The sequence below is a fragment of the Spermophilus citellus genome, assembly GCF_964194105.1.
Source record: "Spermophilus citellus genome assembly, chromosome: 9".
Taxonomy (NCBI): domain Eukaryota; kingdom Metazoa; phylum Chordata; class Mammalia; order Rodentia; family Sciuridae; genus Spermophilus; species Spermophilus citellus.
The window spans coordinates 45,214,296-45,235,940 of NC_138191.1; positions in this window are offsets into that span (position 1 = coordinate 45,214,296).

Genomic DNA, 21,645 nt, shown 5'->3' on the forward strand with positions numbered 1-21,645 from the left:
TCTCTAAATAAAATACAAAATATGGCTGGAGATGTGGCTCAATGATCAAGTGCCCTTGAATTCAATCCCTGGTACAAAATAAAATAAAATTTAAAAAAACCCCACAAAAACACAAAGTTTTTGTTTAAACAACTAAAATTTAAAAGACTGATGAAAAAAAAATGACCATGAGGTCTGCAACTGTGTGAAGATCCAAACAATCACTGGGAAAAAATAATTATTCCATGATTTTTGTTAAAGCATTAAAAACTTCATAACATTGTTCATAAATATACAGGGAAATTAACTAAAATTAATGTTTTTATATAGAAATTTTAAATATTAGATATAATCAAAGAATTTCTTTGTAAGAAGTTATAAAAAGTTTGTAGAGTGATTGCTTTCTTGTATAATCAATATTACTAAGGATGCATCTTTTCTATGCCTTCAAATTGCCTGTTAGATTTTTTCCTAACTTTGTAATAGTTACCAACGTTTTAATCTTTCATTATTGTGAAATATCTCTGAGAGTTCTTTTCTCAATAACATGTATTAGTCATGTAGTAAAGTGGCCCAATGTGATATTTCAAAATGCATACAGGGGACAATGATAAAAAACAACATTCCTTTGTTTACCTCCCACTTACCAACCTCTAGTAACCACTATTCAACATTCAGCATCACATTTGAGGGTATATATATATATATATATATATATATATATATATATATTTTTTTTTTTTTTTTCCTTTCAAATCTCCATATGTGGGACAAAATGTAGTATTTTCCTCTGTGTCTGGCTTATTTCACCTAACATTGTCCTTCAGTTCCAACCATTTTGCTGCAAAGGGCAGGATTTATTTCTTCATTATGGCTGAATAATATCCCCTTGTGAAAGTATACCACACTTCATCTACTGATGGGCACATAGTTTGATTCCATATCTTAATTATTCTGACTAGTTCTAAAATAAACATAGGAATTCGGGTATCTTTTTTGTCATTTTTTATTTTACTTCTTCAGGATATGTCCCAGAAGTGGGATATCAAGTGGGATGTCAATTAATCATGTTAATTGCTATTTTAGGGGAAAGATTTTTGAGATACTCTTACATTGGGTATCAATCCTATTCCAAATAAGTAGGTGGCAAATATTTTCTGCCACTCTATAGATTGTCTGTTCATTGAGTTGATTGTTTCTTTTTCTGCCCAGAAGCATAATTTTGTATAATCTCATTTCCCATTTTGCTTTTGTTTCCAGTGCTTTGGGGGTCATATTAAATTAATAAATGCCTACCCACTGTCTTGAAATACTTCTCTTGTTTTTTTTTTTTTCTTGGCATTTCATAGTTTCAAGTCTTACATTTTAGTCTTTGATCCATTTTCAGTTGATTTTTGCATAGGGTTATAAATAGGGGTCTAATTTCAGTGTTCTGCCACATGGATATCACATTTACCCAGCAACATTTATTGTAGAGGTTATCCTTTCTTCAATGTTTGTTTAGCTGCCTTTGTTGAGATTCATTTGACTACAGATGCATCCATTTATTTCTGGGTTCTCTGTTCTGTTTAATTGGTCTATGTATCTGCTTTAATGCCCGTACAATATGATTTTAGTTACAGTGGCTCTACAGCATGTCTTAAAATCAGTTACTATGATACCTCCAGCGTTGTTCTTTTTGATCAATGTTGCTTTGAATCGAGAGGTCTTTTGTGCTTTCAATTGAAGTTTAGGATTAATTTTTTAGTTCTGTGAAGAATATCAGTGATACTTCAATGGGGATTGCATTTAATCTGTAAACTGCTTTAGGTGGTATGGCAATTGTAACAATTTTAACTCTTCTTATCCATTAGTGGGGAGGCCTTCATAAGAGTTCTTTATGAAATTATTTTTCATTGATTTCACTTCCTCTGTCATCTTCATTTTTTCACCAAAATCAGTTTTCTTATTTATGTTGTCAATCTCATCTTTACTAAATTTAGTTGAGTCTTTTGAATGACAGCAGTGTCAAAATTCTAACAATCAGCTATTTTTTCTTATATACATAAAGTTTTATAGATATTAAATAATATATAATTATAACATGTTTGTAGTTATATTTAATAGTTTATGTGATATAATAAAACACATAATACTTCTGTATTAAAATATTATAGATAGTATCATATGTTATTTTATATCTCATTTATTTTTATAATATATGATGTAGCATTATCACTGGAGACAAAGAAGCAACAAATCATTTTTGTATGTGTATACTAACTCATAAGAAATGAATTGACTAATCCTTGATCATGATATGTGTCTACTATAGACATATTAGTTTGTGCAGAACAAGTAGCAAGGTTTGCAGTTTAGCGAATCACCATTAATACATTGTGGCAATTGAAAAATTGAACCATGTTGTTATAGAACAGGTGGTTTTCTATCTAAACCATGGTAACTGATATTTGTAAATATCAATGCCATGCCTTTTTTAAAGAAATGCCTTTTAAAAAATTTTACTTTGAGAACATCAGAGCCTATTTTTATTTTTTGTTTTCAGTACTAGCTTTGTCCTGTTTGTGCAGACTTTCATTTCTCAAGCTCTGCACATTCACCCAAACAGACTGATTGGCCAGGTCATTGGAAATGAGTTCTGAAATCCTGAGTTTTTATTTTTGGGAGAAATATATGTGTCCCTCCAATTCTAAGAGTGAAAACACCCCAAATTTTGAAACTGATTTCTTCTTAAATTTGTCCCAGCTGTTCTTTTACTCTGTTCCTCTTTAAAAAACAAAACAACTATATATATATATATATATATATATATATATATATATATATATATATATGTTATAAGTGGACACAATATCTTTATTTTTATGTTGTACTGAGGATTGACCCCCAGTGACTCATGAATATTAAGCAAGTGCTCTATCTCTGAGCAACAACCCCAGCCCTGTTCCTCTTAATCTATATCCTTTCACATAAAAACAACAGTCACCATAAGTACAGCAAACATTTTTAGTTCCTTTAGTGAATTATTGATACTAAGGGTAGTCTTGCTGTAGATTGTAGGTGTATGGCTGTTACAGAGGATTTATAGGGTGTTAAAACCAATGTTTTTCATTTGTTTGTTTTGTTTTGTTTTCTCTTTCTATATATGCACATGTGCACACACACAAATATATACATAATAATAAAGTGACACAATATCATTCACATTTTATTATATTATTGTTACCGCTGTTGACTGGGATTAGGGACACTGTGTACTCACGCCAATTGCTCTCCGGGCCCAGACAGAAAAGTTGGAAGCGGCTTTGACAGAACCCAACATGCCTGCTCTGTATTGAACAGGTGATTGAGAGCTGCCGAGGCCGGGAAACCTCTCACCCGAGTCTTGAAGAGTGGCGGCTGCACTAATTGCGTTTAAGTAGCCATCGGGTGCCCACCTTACCTCCAGAAAGAAAGAGAGAAAGATGCACCTCAAACAGACATGGGGTGTGTAGAGAGGCGCTTACCTCGGTGTAGAATCTCGGTATGGGACCTCCAATATGTTACTGCTGTTGACCGGTGACGAGTCCTTGCTTCCCCGATGTTGAAGAATAACACCAAAGAAGCACGCCGAGGCAAGGTCAGAGGAGAAATTAGAAGTTTATTAAAGGACAGCAGAAAAGACTTCTCCCGGAGGAAGAAGGGGACCCAAGAGGTGGAATCCTTGGAAGTGCGGTTGTTTCCCCTTTTTATAGTTTTGGTGATGGAATGTGGGTTGAAAGGCCCGAGGGGTGGGACACAGGTGGGCCAAAGAAGTAATCTGGTCAGGAAGGACTTCATTATCACTTCTTTGGGATGGACTTTGGCCTAGGGCCTTTTCAAGGACTTCATTAACATTCCATGAGTTGTCCTGTGTTTCCCTGAGTCATTCTCAGCATGGCCTCCATTTTAGATTTCACTCGATATTAGACCCGATTTACCTAACTACACTGACTGCCTAACTTTAAATCTGGCTTCATTATTGTTACAGTTTGTTGTAGAAGAGACTAAAAGAGAGAACAAGGTGGAAGTATGGAGAACAGAAACACAATAAAGTTGAAGTGAAGGTACCACTTGTGAAGTGAAGTACTTGTGAAGCATGTAGCTAAGCATATAGCAAGAAATTAAAATGATAAAACCTCCATAGTAAAAAATTTTGAACAATAAGAAATTGAGTTTTGCAACATTTTAAAAACAAAGAAGAAACAAATAAATGGAATTTCCAACTGGTAGTAGGAGGAAAACAAGAATTATTTGGGAAAATATTTCCAAGAAGGAGACAGTGGTACATACTGCAATTCCAGCTACTTGGAAACCTGAGGCAGGAGGATCCTACATTTGAGGCCAGCCTCAGCGATTTAGCAAGACTTTATCTCAAAATAAAATAATAACAAGGGCTGGGGATATAGTTCAGTGGTAAAGCATTCCTAAGCTCAAAACTCAGTACACAGTACCAGAAAAAAGAAAAAGAAAACAGAAAGAAAGCAAGATAAAAGAAGAAAGATAAGACCAATGTGTGAAATGATTTGAAATGCAAAACATGTTAAGGATTTATTAGTAGCTACTAAATCACTCTTAGAAGATAACTTTTTCTCTCAGTTTCAAATGTAGTTACACATTCATCCATTGGTTATTTTCTGGACTCTTATTCTGTCAAAAGCCCTGTTCTAGGCACCTGGACTAGGAGGAGGAAAACTGAATAAAACTGAGAAGTCCTCTGCGAAGACAGGTAATAGGTAAACATGATAAATTGGTAAAACATTTTGTTTAAAGGAGTAACAATATAAATAAAAAAATAAAAACAAGAAGTATATGGAAGGGAGGTATTGTCAACACAATCATTTATAGTCTTCATTAAAAAGAACAACATTTGAGTAAAGAGTTAACAATGAGGAAGTCAGACATGGGGATATAAAGGATGTGTGTCCTAGGAAAATTTCTGGTGCAGAGACGATAAGGTGAAAGTGTGCCTGGACAACTGTGGGAACAGTGAGCATATCAGTGTGCTGGGAGCTGACTGAAAGGGGAGGGTACTAAGAAAATCAGGGAGTAGACCATTATAAGAACTCTGATGCTGTTTTTGCACAACATGAAGAACCATAGCAGGTTTTTGAGCAGAAAAAATGAAAAGATCGAGTCTTTTAAAGGGATACTTTGTGTCCTGCAAGAGTTCATGATTTGTGGGATAACAATGACCACTTTGTGATCATGTTTTGTTTATGTTCTTAAGTTAGAGCCCATACAGTCTCCTGATAGACTAACTACACATGGGTTGCAAAAGTGGGATAGATAAAGGATAACTACTGTTCTTTTTTTGGGTGGGCTAGATATCAGGAACTGAACTCAGGGCTACTCGACCACTGAGCCACATCCCCAGTCCTATTTTGTATCTTATTTAGAGAAAAGGTCCTACTGAATTGCTTAGCTCCTTGCTTTTTCTAAGGCTGTGTTTGAACTCAAAATCCTCCTGCCTCAGCCTCCCAAGCTGCTGGGATTACAGGTGTGTACCATTTTGCCCAGCTTTAAATTTCTTCATATTTTTAAAAGAATAAATTAAAGTACATCTTAACCTTAGTAGGATAAAGTCATCAAAAGTAAGAATCAAATAAATGTTTTATTGGAATAGATTGTCTCCTAACATGAAAAAGATGGTTGAATCTCAAGTTGAAATTTTGCTGGAAACAAAAACAGTTTTAATTAATAGGCTAAGCATGACAGAAGCATTTTGAAAATTAAGTCAAGTGATATTACAATAAATAAAATCAAAGACATTTTAAAATTTCATTTTCAATGTTAATCAAAATATTTCTATAATATTTACATAAATGTCTATAATGATTTTTTTTCTAATTAGTACCTTAGTGAGTAATGTTGAAAAGGAATGAGAAAATGGTTAATGAATTTAATCAGACAATTTTTATCTCAATCAAAAAATTTGTTGGGCAAATCATATAACTCATAAGGAGTAATGTAATATAGTTACATTTAGCATAAAGCATTACTTAAAACCTTAATATTCTATATGTTTTTGTTCAAAAAATCATCCTGTTTAAATTATCCTAGATGACGTTTAAAAACTATTCGCTAAATTATTGATAATAAGGATATTGTCAGAATGAAAATATCATATCAACATATGTGAAATTCAATTTTTTTGTAGAATTAATTAGCAGATTTATAGCACTTGAGTATACACTATACAAGTTTCTGAGAAGTGAATTTTATTCTCTCTAAGTCAATATAGGAGTAATAGGACTGGCAGTGTATTGAAGGTTCATTTTTACAAGAGTTTTAAACCCATTGTCTCTATCATAGCAAGACTAACAATTTTCAATAGTATTAAAAGGACAATGTTGCTTACAACTGAAGCCAGCATTAGACATGCAGTAAACATAGATAGGTAAATTGAATCAGGTTGATCAAGGAGGACAATTTTGAGTTAGGCCTGCAAAGTGGAGACTATCCCCTGAAGGACTGAAATGTAAATTCCTTCAGAGCCCTTCCTCCACCCTTGTCAACAACCTGCTGGTGCTTTAAGGTTGTTAATGTGTCCTTGGCTACACCATCCTGCCCTTCTCACTTCAGCCAACCTGTTTCCCACCTTTTGGCCATCCCACTTAGCATTTCCTAAGCCTAGTCACTTATGCAGGAAGGAGAGAGATAAGGGGAAGAGGGCAGAACAAAGAAAGCCTAGGAAGTATAAAAAGGGCAGAATACCTCACTTCTTGGAATACCAGGATAGCAGCTATGGCCCCCCTTCTCCCTCCCAGGGAGGGAGTTTTTTTCTGTGCAATTAAAAAAAATATTTATAAGAGCACACATTTCCCTCTCTTCGTCCCCCCCCCCTTTGGTAACCACTTTAAAAATTCTATTTTACCCTCCCATTTTTCTACAGTTGTTCATTTAAGGACACTTTCTACAGCTGAGGTAATGTGCTGGTGTGTAAATATTTTCTCTTCCATATAAAGGTCAGTAGAACCATAGCTACATTATTAGAAGGGAATTTAAAGAAGCATAATCACAGAGTTTATCATACAAACCAGAACCCTTGGGGAACATCAGAGCAATGAGAATAAAATGGGAATTGTCTGGGCAAAATGAGATATTTGTTTGCTATACTTATAGGACATTTTTCAAGACTACAAAACAATTATATTGCTTTTTGCCTCCATATGTCTTGAAAATTTTCAACTGATTTGAATCTTGAATGTTGAGCAACAACCCACAAATTTGGTTTATATTTAGTTTAAATATAAATTTAACCTATTAAACAAGCCATTGAATATTAAAATACATATTCTGAAACAGGAGAGAACTCTCCCTCTGTAAGTGATACTGAATGTGGTTACTAATTGTGGAATCTCTAGATGAAACAGAATAGGTAGAAGTATAAATTGTTTCTCATGGAACATAGAGTGCCTACATTATATCAAGGTTTCCTGAAAAGATCTGTGGGTGTTTAACAGCTGTATAATAGGGAATATTGTCCCTTTTGTATTGTTAGCACATAGGAGGCAACTATATTCACATTTTAGTGGTTATGAGTATAGAGATTTTGGGCTTAGAGACTCCTCATGTGAATAAGAATGACAGTAATAATTCACAGTTAATTGTGCTAGTGTGAAGATTAAATAATTTCAATCACCTGGAATTTTGACTGGCAAATAGCAACCAAAGAATTGTAGTATTCATTATTTTAACATTCATATGTCCCCAAATTACATCCATTACTTAAATAATATTTTCTTCACAATATATTCTAAACCTATAGATATAAACTTGCCTGTGCTTTACAAAGTGCATTTCTGAAAGCAACAGTTGTTTAAGCAAAAAAGATAATTCAAAACATAAAAGAGGCAATTCATCTAATATACATGAAAATGTTTTTCAAGTTGGAATTATTAATGGAAGACAGAATTAATCTACTTATTTTAAGATTAATCTATATAAATTCAAATAATACTCACCAGTTAACAATTTTGGCAACAAATTAAAAAATAAATTTAATTAACATTTAATTTTTTCCACATCCATTTCTTTATAATTAATAAAACTTTTATAGCATAGTAGTATGATTTAAAGTGTTCACCTAATAAAATAAAACCATATAGTTTTTTATATTCAATATAACATTTTTTTAAAAACTTGTAAAATTATATCTAAACAAAAAAGTTCTTTCACATAAACTTACTGTTAGTTTTTTTGTGTGTGTGAATAATTCTCAAAAGTTATTAGTGATTTTTGTGCTTAAGAAATAACAAGGTAGGGCTGGGGATGTGGCTCAAGTGGTAGCGCGCTTGCCTGGCATGCGTGCGGCCCGGGTTTGATCCTCAGCACCACATACCAACAAAGATGTTGTGTCCGCCGAGAACTAAAAAAATAAATAAATAAATAAAAATAAATATAAAAAAAGAGAAATAACAAGGTAATACTGTTGTATTAACTTGTCTTTATCTTGCATAATCTCACTGTTATTTTTCTTTAGGTCTTCCCAGATGTAATGTAATTATTTACAACACCTCCTAAAAGATTTTGCTTATAAGCACACATCAGATAGAGCACTAATCTATAAGGTATAGAAAGAACTCAAAAAGCTAAACACCAGAAAAACAAATAACCCAATCAATAAATGGGCCAAGGATCTGAACAGGCACTACTCAGAAGATAATGTGCAATCAGCCAACAAACACATGAAAAACATGTTCATCATCACTAGCAATTAGAAAAATGCAAATCAAAACCACTCTAAGATTTCATCTCTCTCCAGTCAGTATGGCAGCTATTATGCATATAAATAAGAATAAGTGTTGGTGAGGATGTGGGGAAAAAGGTATACTCATACACTGCTGGTGGGACTGCAAATTGGTGCAGCTAATATAGAAAGCAGTATGGAGATGTCTTGGAAACTTGGGAATGGAACTACCATTTGACACAGCCATCCCTCTCATCCGTCTATACTCAAGGGACTTAAAAACAGCATACTACAGGGACACAGCCACATCAATGTTTATAGCAGAACAATTCACAATAGCTAAACTGTGGAACCAACCTAGATGCCCTTCAATAGATGAATGGATTAAAAAAAATGTGGCATATATACACAATGGAATATTACTCAACAATAAAAGAGAATAAAATCATGGCATTTGCAGGTAAAAGGATGAAGTTACAGAAGATAATACTAAGTGAAGTTAGTCAATCTCAAAAAACCAAATGCTAAATGTTTTCTTTGATATAATGAGGCCGATTCATAGTGGGATAGGGAGGGGGAGCATGGAAGGAATAAGTGAACTCTAGATAGGGCAGAGAGGTTGGAGGAGAAGGGAGGTGGCATGGGTTATTAATGATAGTGGAATGTGATTATCATTATTATCCAAAGTACAGGTATGAAGACAGGAATTGGTGTGAATATACTATGTATACAACCAGAGATATGAAAAATTGTGCTCTATATGTGTAATAAGAATTGTAATGCATTCCACTGTCATATATAAATAAAAATAAAATTTAAAAAAGAAATACTAAATGTAAAATATAATTATAATTAAAAATTATCATAACTATAAAAAAGTAAGATTTTCCCAAATTAGCTAATCAATGTTAGAAATGATGCCTGATGATAACTAACAGCACAGGAATAAATTTTAGGAGACCCAAAATTCTTTTCTGATTTTCCTTTGAAGAATTAGACACAGACATGCTTTTATTCTAAACATCTCTTTCATTTCTCAGGTCTAAGCCAAAGGGTACTACATTTGTCTAACCTTTTAGCAAAGATATTTAAGTCCCTAATACAGTTCATGGTTGGTATTAGGGTGATTGAAACTTCAGATTTGATCGACTCAAGAGTTTCCATACAATAAACCATGCAGCTGCTATGTTGTAAGTCAGATAAGGCATATGTTAAAGCTTTTCTGCTTTTAGCTTGGTGGAGTGTCTAGAAAGTCATTCGTACAAAAATTATTTTTTTCCACAAATAAAGACATTCAGTCAGTATATGCTGCAAGTTGCTTTTGCCATTCAAGAAGTGCTCAGAAAGAAAATTTAATATAAAAGTTTTGTTGAAAGACAAATGTGATTTAATGGCAAAGGCAGTATAAGACTTTAGGAGACTTGTTAAGAAAATTAATTCCTGTGCCATCATGTTGGAGTGTTGGTCCTAATTTTTTTTTCTGGTCTAATTCCTACTAGGTTTTTGATATACTTTGAGTTGACTTTTGTGCAGGGTGAGGGATAGGGATTAAGTTTCATTCTTCTATACATAGATTTCCAGTTTTCCCAGCAAAATTTGTTAAAAAGACTATCTTTTCTCTAGTTGATATTAGCACCTTTAGCAAGTATCAGATAAATTATTTATGTGAATTTGTTTCTGTGCCTTCTATTCCATTCCATTGATCTTCATATCTATTTTGATGCTCATGCCTTCTTCATTTGGGTACTACAGCTCTGTAGTATAATGTGAGGTTTAGTATTATGATGTGTCTAGTGTTGTTCTTTTTGCTCAGGATTTCTTTGTCTTATGAGCCTTTTATTTTTCCAAATGGATTTTAGAACTGCTTTTTCTGTTCTGCAAAGTAGGTCACTGTATTGTGATGGAGAGTTCACTGAATCTATATAATACTTTCAATGTACAGCCATTTTGATAATATTAATTCCCTTCTACCTATTCAAAAACATGGGAGGATTTCAAATGTCTTCTAAAATTTATTTTTTCAGTGTCCAATATTGATAAGCCCTTAACCAAATGAACTAATATAAAGAGAGAAAATACTCAATAAATAAAATAAAATACTCAATAAACAAATTTCAGATAAAAAATAAATATCACCTGAGAGAATACTGAAATACAGAGGATCTTCAGAAACTACTTTGAAAAATTGTACTCCAAACAGCTAGAAAATTCTGAAAATAATCACAAGTTCCTAGATACATATGACCTACCTAAACTGTGAAGATATGGAAAACTTAAATAGATCAATATGAAATAATGAAATGGAAGCAGCTCTTAAAAACCTTTCAATAAAGAAAGTCCAGGACTGGAGAGACTCTCAGCTGAGTCATTATTACTTTGATACCAAACCAGACAGAGAATATCAAGGAAAGAAATCTTTAGGCCATATTCTTTATGAACATAGATACAAAAATTCTTAATGAAATATTGGAAAACCACATACAAAAACACATTAAAAAGATAGTGTACCATGTTGTAGTGAGTTTCATTCCAGGATGCAAGATTGGTTCAACATATGAAAGTCAATAAACGTAATTTAACACATAAACATAGTTAAGTACAAGAATCACATGATTCTTTCAACAGCTGCAGAACAAAGTATTTGACAAAGTACAGCACACATGCATGTTTATAACACTAGAGATACTAGGGATTGAATGAATTAACTTCAACATTTAAAGATATACATGACAAACCAAAGGCCAACATTATACTGAATAAAGAAACACCAAAAGCATTTTCTCTAAAAACAGTAACAAGACTACAGTGCTCACTCTCACCTCTCTTATTTAACAGAATCTTTGAAACTCTAGCTAGAGAAATCAGGCAAGAGAATCAAACTAAAGAGACACAAATAGGAAAAGATGAGCTCATATTATCTTTGCCTAGTGATCCTCTATTTGAAAGACCCCAAAATTTCCACCAGTAGTCTTCTAGAACTCATAAACAAATAGAGCAAAATAGCAGGATGCAATATGAACATATAAATCATTTGCTTTGCTCTACTCCAATAATAAATCTTCTGAAAAAGAAATTAGGACAACTATCCATTCACAATAATCTCCAAGAAATAAAATACTTGGGAATAATTTATCTAACAAAGAATGTGTAGTACCACAGTCAAATTTTTAAATCATTAACCACTAAAATATAAGAAACAGTTACCATGAAAATAGAAACAAAAAAACAAAAATAAGGTAAATTCACACCTACACAAAGAGCAAATACTAAAAGTACATAAATGTAGTATATCTTCATGGAAATACACACACACACACACACACACACACCACAGAATATATTTACTATAAGAGATCATCTCATGAAATTATATATCCTAAGAAGTCCTAATACCTTCGATTGGAAAGCTAGAAACACAAGAGATACAACAGTATGTTTACAGAGTACGATTAAGGAGTTGGGAAATAGGATAATTAATGTTAAAATAGGATAATTAATGTTAAAATTCCAGTTTAAATCTGAGTCCAAAGGCATATGATTGATGTCACAGTTAAACATAATCAGAGAGTGAATTATTCACACAGCATTTTGTGGATGACTTTAATACATCAAACCAGGACAACTTACTTTGAGGAGGTTAGTCTCTTGGACTAAGGCTATTGATTCCAATGCTAATCTCATTCAAGAACATCATCATAGTCACACCTACTAATCAAATATCTGGTCACCCAATGTCCCAGTCAAGTTGAGACATAAAATTAACCATCCCATATGTTTAATACAACTATAAAATAAGATGAACTTATAAAATATGATGAAGAAAAATGAGGCTATAAAAATGAATAGGGTACATTTGATAAAATTTTAAATAAATAAAAAAGAAAAACAAATTCACAATCTCTGTAGGAGATATTTGAAATAAATATAATCAAACATCTTGTTGTTTTTATATGAAAGAAAAAGAGTATAATGCATCAAATAAAGATGTAAAATAGATAATATAGGTAAATTTACCCAGAACTGGTGATCTAGAAATTACATAAAGAGAGATAAAGGGAAGGGCAATGTTATACAGGATTGCAAATATCTTTCCTGTTATGAAACTTCCCCAAAAAAAACATGCCTTAAGAAAGCAACAAAATGTCACAGCAGAAACTTTTTAAAAACATCATTGACTATAAGCCCAGCTTATGTCCAAAGGATCCACTGAATTCTAAACAATATGATTGTAAAAAAACTACACATTAGACAAACATAATTGAAACAAGAGTGAACAATGAGACAATGTTAAAATCAGCACAAAAGAGAATGCAGATTACTTAAAGAACAACAAATAGACTGGCAAATTACTTCTTAATTGAAACCATGAAAATAAAGAGAATATAAAATAATATTTTGGCCTGTTATGAGAAATAGGTTTTAACAGCTCTCTTTATCCATCCAATTTATTTTTCATGTAAATTTGGAGACAAAGAAAAATAAGATTATCTTAACTTCCAACTAAGAGTCATTCAAGGAATTTCCAAAGATAAATTTCTCAGACCAAAGAAAAAATTGTGTAAAGCATGTTTATGATCAAAATTAATTAACAGGAAATGTAATTACTTCTCCATCTAAAACAAACAAAAGTGGAAAAAAGAACTTTAATTTTTATGAAAAAATAAAGAAGGGTATCTTTGAGGGACCATACACAAATGAGTTGAGCCCTGTCAACTTATTTCATTGAGAGTTCCTAGGCTATGACATAAATGCAAAATGAAAGACTGCAAAAATTATAGATGTTAACATAGGTTGAAACCTAGATGGACTTTAGTATTGAAGCCAGTTTTAAAATTAGGTAGTCAGTGTAGTTAGGTAAATCGGGTCTAATATCGAGTGAAATCTAAAATGGAGGCCATGCTGAAAATGACTCTGGGAAACACAGGACAACTCATGGAATGTTAATGAAGTCCCGAAAAGGCCCTAGGCCAAAGTCTACCCCAAAGAAATGTTAATGGAGCCCAGGAAACAGCCCCAACAGATTTGGAGATAGCCCATCCCAGAAAAATGATAAGCCCATCCCCAAAGTCCTTCCTGCCCGTTTGGCCCACCAGTGTCCTAAACCTTCCCCCTTGCATTCCATCACCAAACCTATAAAAAGGGGAACACATTTGCCCGCCAACTGGATTCCACCTCTTGGGTCCCCTTCTTCCTCCGGGAGAAGTCTTTTCTGCTGTCCTTTAATAAACTTCTAATTTCTACTGTGACCTTGCCTGGGTGTGTGCTTTTCTGGTGTTATTCTTCAGCTTCGGGGAAGCAAGGACTTGTCACCGGCCAACAGCGGTAACAGTATGATAAACATGTTTTATATATAACACTAAAAGGCATAAATCATAAAAGAAAGAATTAATTTCCGAGTTCTGGTCTTATATTCTGCTACTTTACCGAATTAATTTATAAGGTCTAGATGACTTCTGATGAAGTTTTTGGATCATTTAAACATGATTTTGTTATCAGCAAATAGATATAATTTGAGCTCTTCTTTTCCTATTTTTATATTGATGATCCTCTGCATATCAGTAATATCTATGGTGATATTTTTAAATCTCAGATTTTGTTAATTTGAATGTTTTCCTCTCTTACTTTTGGTTAGTTTGGTTAAGGGGTTATCAATCTTTTTTATGCCTTTCAAAATAGTAATTCTTTTAGTTTTGTTGATCTTTCAGATTTATTTTTATCCTCCTTTTCATTCATTTTATCTCTAATTGTAATTATTTCCTATCTTCTAATATTTGGTTATATTGTTATTTATTTTCTAGGGCTTTGAGATATAATGTTAGACTATTTATTTGGTGTCTTTCTATTATTTTGATTATGAACTTGATGCTATAAACTTTTCTTTTAGAATTGCCTCCATAGTGTCCCAGAGATTTTGATATGCTATATCAATATTCTTCTAAGGTTTTTAAAAATTTCTCTCCTGATTTCTCCTGCTATTTATCTTTCATTAAAAAGTTTATAATTTATTCTCTAAGTGTTAGAATGTTTCTTTTTATTTTCTTGCTTACTTCTAATTTATTTCCATTATGATTGGATAAAATGCAAGTTAGTATCTGTAACATTGCTTTGTATTTATTACAATTTGCTTTGTGACCTAAAACATGATCTATTTTATAAAATGTTCCATATGCCTCTGAGAAATGAATACAGTCATTGATAGGTAGTTTTTTTTGTTTGTTTGTTTTAAGATGGCTGATGGTTTCATATTATTAATTATATGTTTTAATTCTGTAGAATCTTTACTTGTGTCTCACTGATCTGCCCAGCAGTGAAAGAGGTGTGTAAAAGTTACCTAATATTACTTTATTGTGTTCTATTTGATTCATAATATTCAGAAAGTTTTGTTTTATATACATAGATGCACCATAGTTTGGGGGTTAAATATTTATAATCATTATATCTTGTTATCCTATGGTTTCCTTATGCAATATAAAGTGACATTCCTTGTCTCTTCTGATGAAAATTGGCTTGAAGTTCACTTTGCCTGATATGAGAATAGTTACCCCTGCTTGTGGATGAGTACCCTTTGAATGTCATGTCTTTTCCTAGCCTTTCACCTTCAGTCAGTGGATGTGAGTCTCTTGCAGATAGAAATTTGTTGTAATCTGATTTTTTTTAAGTATTTTTTTTTTTAAAGAGAGAGTGAGAGAGGGGGGAGAGAGAGAGAGAGAGAGAGAGAGAGAGAGAGAGAGAGAGAGAGAGAGAGAGAATTTTTAATATTTATTTTTTAGTTCTCAGTGGACACAACATCTTTGTTGGTATGTGGTGCTGAGGATCGAACCCGGGTCGCACGCATGCCAGGCGAGCGCGCTACCGCTTGAGCCACATCCCCAGCCCCTTGTAATCTGATTTTTAATCCAATCTGACAACCTATGTTTTCTTCCCCTAGTTAATTGCCCTTGAACACACCACTATGGGAAGGAGATGCCTGCTGAGGGACTGGGAAGTGAATATCTTCCATTAACAAGTCAATCCTAACATGCCATCAGGGTGCCCTGGGACCCCCCACCAGAACACACCTGGAATGTAACTCTTGAAGAGTTCCTATAAATGCTTTCTGTCTCTCCTGATGGAGAGAATCACAGCCTTTGGGACAGGCGTCCCTGTGTTTCTCCTGTGGCTAGCAAAGCAATAAACCTTTTTTCCCGTTTTCTCAAAACCATGTCCTTGTTATTGGATTCGCATCCTGGACAGGGACAAAATTTTGCAGTTCTGACTTACTTAACAAAAACTCCTAAAGCACAAGAAATAAAATAAATGGGATGACTTTTAATTAAAATGTTTCTGCATAGCAAAGGAAACAAGAATGTAAAGACAGAGGCTACAATAAGTGAGAAGTTCTTTGCCACTTGCTCCTCAGATAGAGCATTAATATCCAAAACATACAGAGAACTCAAAAAACTTAAACGAATAATAATAATAATAATTAATAATAATACCCTAATCAATAAATTGGCAAAAGAACAGACACTCCTTAAAATAAAAGATACAAACAACAAATACATGAAAAAATGTTCATTGCTAGTAATCAGAGAAGAGAAATGCAAATTAAAACTACATTAAAATTTTATCTCACTCCAGTCAGAATGGCAATTATCAAGAACACAAGTAACAACAAATGTTGGCAAGGAAGTGGGGAAAAAGGTACCCTTATACATTGTTGGTAGGACTGCAAATTAGTAAAACCACTCTGGAAAGCAGTCTGGAAATTCCCAGCTAAACCACTCCTTGAGATAGTGTGTGTGTGTGTGTGTGTGTGTGTGTATATATATATATATATATATATATATATATATATATTTCATATATGTAATATTTAAAATCAGCATACTACAGTGGTATGGTCACATCAGTGTTTGTTGCAGAACAATTCACAATAGAATTGTGAATAAGAGCTACATAACAAACCCAGGTGCCCTTCAACAGATAAATGAATAAAGGAAATATGATCTATATAAAGAAGAATGACATTATGGCATTTGCTCGTATATAGATGCAACAGGAGCCTATAATGCTAAGTGAAGTCCATCAGTTTGCAAAATTCAAAGGTTGAATGTTTTCTCTGATATGCAGAATCTAATCCAAAATAAGGAAAGCGTTGGCAGAAATTTTTAACAAGATGGAGAGAGAGAGAGAGGGAGAGAAAGAAAAAAGAGAGGGAATTTTATCAAAATAGAGAAATGATTAGTATACTACATGAAGGAGTTTGAAGATGAGAAAGAAGGTGCAGAAATGGGAAGAACAGTGGAATGAACCCTACTGAACTCTTATTTGCACATGCATGGGTGTGGCATGATGGGTCCCACCAATGGGTGTATCCACATTATACTAATTGAAAAAAAAAAAAAAAAAAAACTCAAACTGTAATTGGATTAAAAAAAGATCCAGAGAGGGAAGAGAGGGTAAGAGGTGTGGAGGAAAGTGCTGAATTAGAGTGGATTGTGTTCCATGCTTTTGTGATATTGGTAGGGTGTATCCTGGTGTTACATATAACTAAAAAGAATAAATTAAAAAAATTAAAAGTAAAGAATTAATAACATGGATTTGATGAAAAATTAAAAACTTGTGTGAAAGACAATGTCAATACAATGAGAAAACTAACAATAGATTAGAAGAAAGTTTTTGTAAACAATTCATCTGATAGACAAAGTTTACACAGAACACCTTAAAACTTAATAAAGGAAACAAACAATCCCATTAACAATTGGTCATAGAATTTGACCAGAAGTCTTATTGTCATAGCTTGGTGTTTGTCTCCAAGCCAATACAATAAGGAAGATACAATTTTGAGAGAGAAAAAGAAAAAGAAAAAAAAAAAACTTTATTGCTTTCTTAGCAAAGGAGAAGAACAGGGACTCTTGTCCCAGAGGCTGTGATTCTTCCCATCAGAGAGAACAGAGGGTTTTTAAAGAAAAGATTCATTCCAGGTGTTCCCTGTCTGGGGTGGTGGTGGGAGGTGGGGAATGATTCACTTGTTAATTTGGGACATAGTCATTCCTTAGATCCTCTGGTGCCATCCCTGAAAGTCTGGATTACTTACTTCCTGTGGTGCTCTGTGTGCTCAAAGACAGATAACTAGGTATAAGATGGGAAAAAGGTAATCTTGTTTCCTACCCCCAGGTTAGGGAAGGGAGAGGGAGAAGAGCAAGGAAAACCATGTTCATTTAAAAATAATCCCCAGTAGCAGAGCAACAAGGGCTATATTCAAAGTATAAGGTGGACCATTATTACATTATTAATAATATAAACAATCAATTGACACAGATTTTGTTATTTGTACTACATATGGTGAGAAATACAAAAGATTAATTTTCACTGCAATACACAATTTACTGGAGAGAAGAACCACTCACATGTCAATGATTAGTGTCTGACATTTTAAGCAATACTTGAACTCACTGCAACACAACTGGAGGTTACTATGTAATTATTACAATATTGTAAGGTGCTCAATAGTGAATTTATGCAGTTGTGACTTTATACTGGGTCTTGACCTTTCTTTGCATTTCTATGGACTATGAGTGGCCCCATGCACAGATTTTATGTAAAAGTATTCATAGATTTAAATTTTGTGGTATATTTGTGTGTACTTTATGATAGCAAATGATTTGGACGTAAGCATACATGCATGAAATATAATCTGTTCCACTTCAGTCACCCCTATTTCCTACTTCTTCCCTCTCCATTCATTTTCTCTACTGGTTTTCATTCCATTTATTTCCAGTTTGTTTTTTTCCTAAACCAATATCTTATAGATATACATAACATATACACTTATGTTTTTAATGCATTTTTCAAGTATTAGATTATTTTATCCATGTCTCCTGAATTTGTGTATGTGATTATATGGTTTGTCTCTTTTACTCTGGTAATATGAATAACTTTATTTTATGTTAAATTTTAAATCAATTTACATTCATGCAATAAACACATGGCCCTGAACAAAATAAAGTTTATATATTTTATAATTTTTTTTTTGCTAACCTTTGTTAAAGTTTTTTGGTTTTTTTGTTTTTATTTTTTGTGTGTGTGTGTGTGTGTGTCTGTAACCCTTAAGCTTATACGTTGAAATTTTATTTTTTTATATTTTTGTCTATTGAATATTTGTATCAGCTTAGTGCTTCTAAAATAATTTTGAAAGTTTTCCCTTCTCTTCTGTTACCTATTGGAGTTTTGAAAAGGATTAGCACATTTTTTCTCTTTAAATATTGGGTAGAATTAATCAATGCAGACACCTGGAGAGAGAAAGAAAAAAAGTTGAGAGAGAACTTCAGAGAGAACAGAGGGTTTTTAAAGAAAAGATTCATTCCAGGTGTTCTAAGCATGGCATCACCTCCTACAGGATTTAGCTAATACCGTATAGTTCCTGGTAATTCCTTACCTGATTTGATGTACATGTACAGTTTACTATTCCCTAATTATAAGGCAGAATTCTGGAACTGTGCGTAGATCATGGTCCTTTGCCACAACCCTTAGCTGCTTCAGATTCACTGAATTCTGATGCATATTTTTTTGAGTCACTGAGACCTTACTGCAATGGTTGTACTATTTTATTTATGATATAGCAATAATATCGGACTTATTGATGATCAGGACTGAGTTTGTGTTTCATCACAAGCAAATTTTGTTTAAGAAACTAATAGAAGACACACTCCCCTGTAGAGGTAGTGACCTCCAAAGCCAAGAACCTGTGAAAGGGGTTCAGCTAGCCCCCAGAACTTCTCTATTTCATTAATCATTGTCTTTCCTTTCTACTCTGCATATGTGCCTAGGAGCATAAACACAGTTTTTTTTTTTTTCTTTGAAAAATAACCATCAGCAACCCTTTGCTCTTTCTTTGAAAAACAATTGTCACCCTCTTGAACCTCATTATTTCACCTATTTCCACTGCCTGATTAGAAAAAAACAGTCATTAGCCAATTTTCTCATTACCAGACCCCTCATCATTCTTAGCTACACTCACTGTACCTGACCTTTCCCCTGTCTCAGCAGGAAAAGCATCTCCTGTTAAAAAAGAAAACGATCATCATACAGCTTACAGCATCTTTTTCGCTTTCAGAGATTCTAGTTCTTTGAATATATGTTTTCCAATATCTAAATCCATTTATATGATATATGTTGTCTTAGTTTTGTGTTTATATTTTTTGTTACAAAAGGGAAAGTCAGTAGGCATACAATGTGTTTACACTGTTGTTTTCTCTATCATCTCTCCATTTCTACACAGCAACTTCATACCCACACCTCTGGAATGCACATTAATGATCATCTCCAGAAATGAATAGAGTATATTAATATGTCTTGCATGTTTTAACCTAGATCTCTTGCATTTATCCCATTTCTATGAAAAAATTGTCAGAATAAATTCATTTTACATTCCCACTAAAAGTTTGTCTTAAAATATAACTACTTTATGTTAACATTCTCAATTAACAATTAGGGCAAGATCCTTGTGATAGTATGACATGCTTTACAAAATTTAAAATATACCACTAAATATAAGATATTTTATGCTATGTTGTATACATTAACATCTTGCCAATAAAATCTATTCATTTTATTATAGTAATTTCAGTTGTCAAATATATTACTCTGTCCACCTGGCATATGAATCTACATTCTCAATGCTCTGCTTTTATTGAATTTATTTACCACTTTATGTAAGATAAAATAAAATAAACAATTTCTGATGTGATTCACTATCAGAATATGGTTATTACTTGGAGATATTGTGCATAGATATTTCAATTTAGAATAAATTATAAAGATTGTTATGAGAATAGGCAGTTTGGGGGCATATGCACCTAATTCAGGTACAAAATAATATGTGATAGTACTCTATTATTAATTGTTACTGTTAAGCATTAGTTTTTGGGAAAATGCTACACCGAACTTATTAAGTGTTCGAAACATTTTGGTGAATTTTTAATGTCAAGCAGCATTACTAAAACTTGTTGGATTATTGCTTAAAATTTTATATATAATATATATATATATTAAATATATATATATTAAATATATATATATATTATATATATAATATATATATATTAAATATATATATTATTTATATATTATATATATATATTAAATATATATATATATTATTTATATATAATATATATATATATTAAATTATTGCTTTAACTTGAACCTACCAAACCCTAAATTTGCATATTGTGACACTCCACTGAAATGTCTGCAAAAATTATGATTAAATTCTTTGCTCAATATTGTATTCCTCTTGCCTCTAATAACAAACTGTTTGCCATTATCTAGAAACAGTTGTATCTTTAGACAAATGACTAATCTGTAAATTGGCTCCAGCCTCTCTCCCTTCCTATAGTACAAGTTAAAAGTTTGTGGGTGAGTATATATGCAAATGAATGTCTCTTGCATGGCTGTTTCATATTGAAGCAAACCAGGAATAGCACATTGTTACATAAAGAATCATTATGTAAAAGTACATATGTGAAAACTTCCAGAAGAGATAATATTTGAATGTACATATATTTTGTAAGTGTGTGTCTGGGGGGTAGGGGGGGTAATGTAGATTGACCCTCCGATGTTTGGGGAATCTACTGAGGGTACAAAAAGAACAAAAAATAGAGGAGGCAAATGAATTTTTCTTCTTCTTTTCTTGTTCCTCAAGATCTGCTTTCTTTTGAATATGTGAATTCCTGATTCCCAGGCCCAGTGACCTTGGGAGTTAAGACTATTTTCTCTCCTGATTCTTAGGCCTTGAATTACAACACTGGGTTTCTTGGTTCTCTAGAAACCAGATTATGTTTTTGTCTCCATAATTGGATGGAGACAAAATTGCCTGAATAGTATTTTTTTTTCTTTCTTTTTTTCTTTCTTTCTTTCTTTCTTTCTTTCTTTCTTTCTTTCTTTCTTTCTTTCTTTCTTTTTTTTTTTTT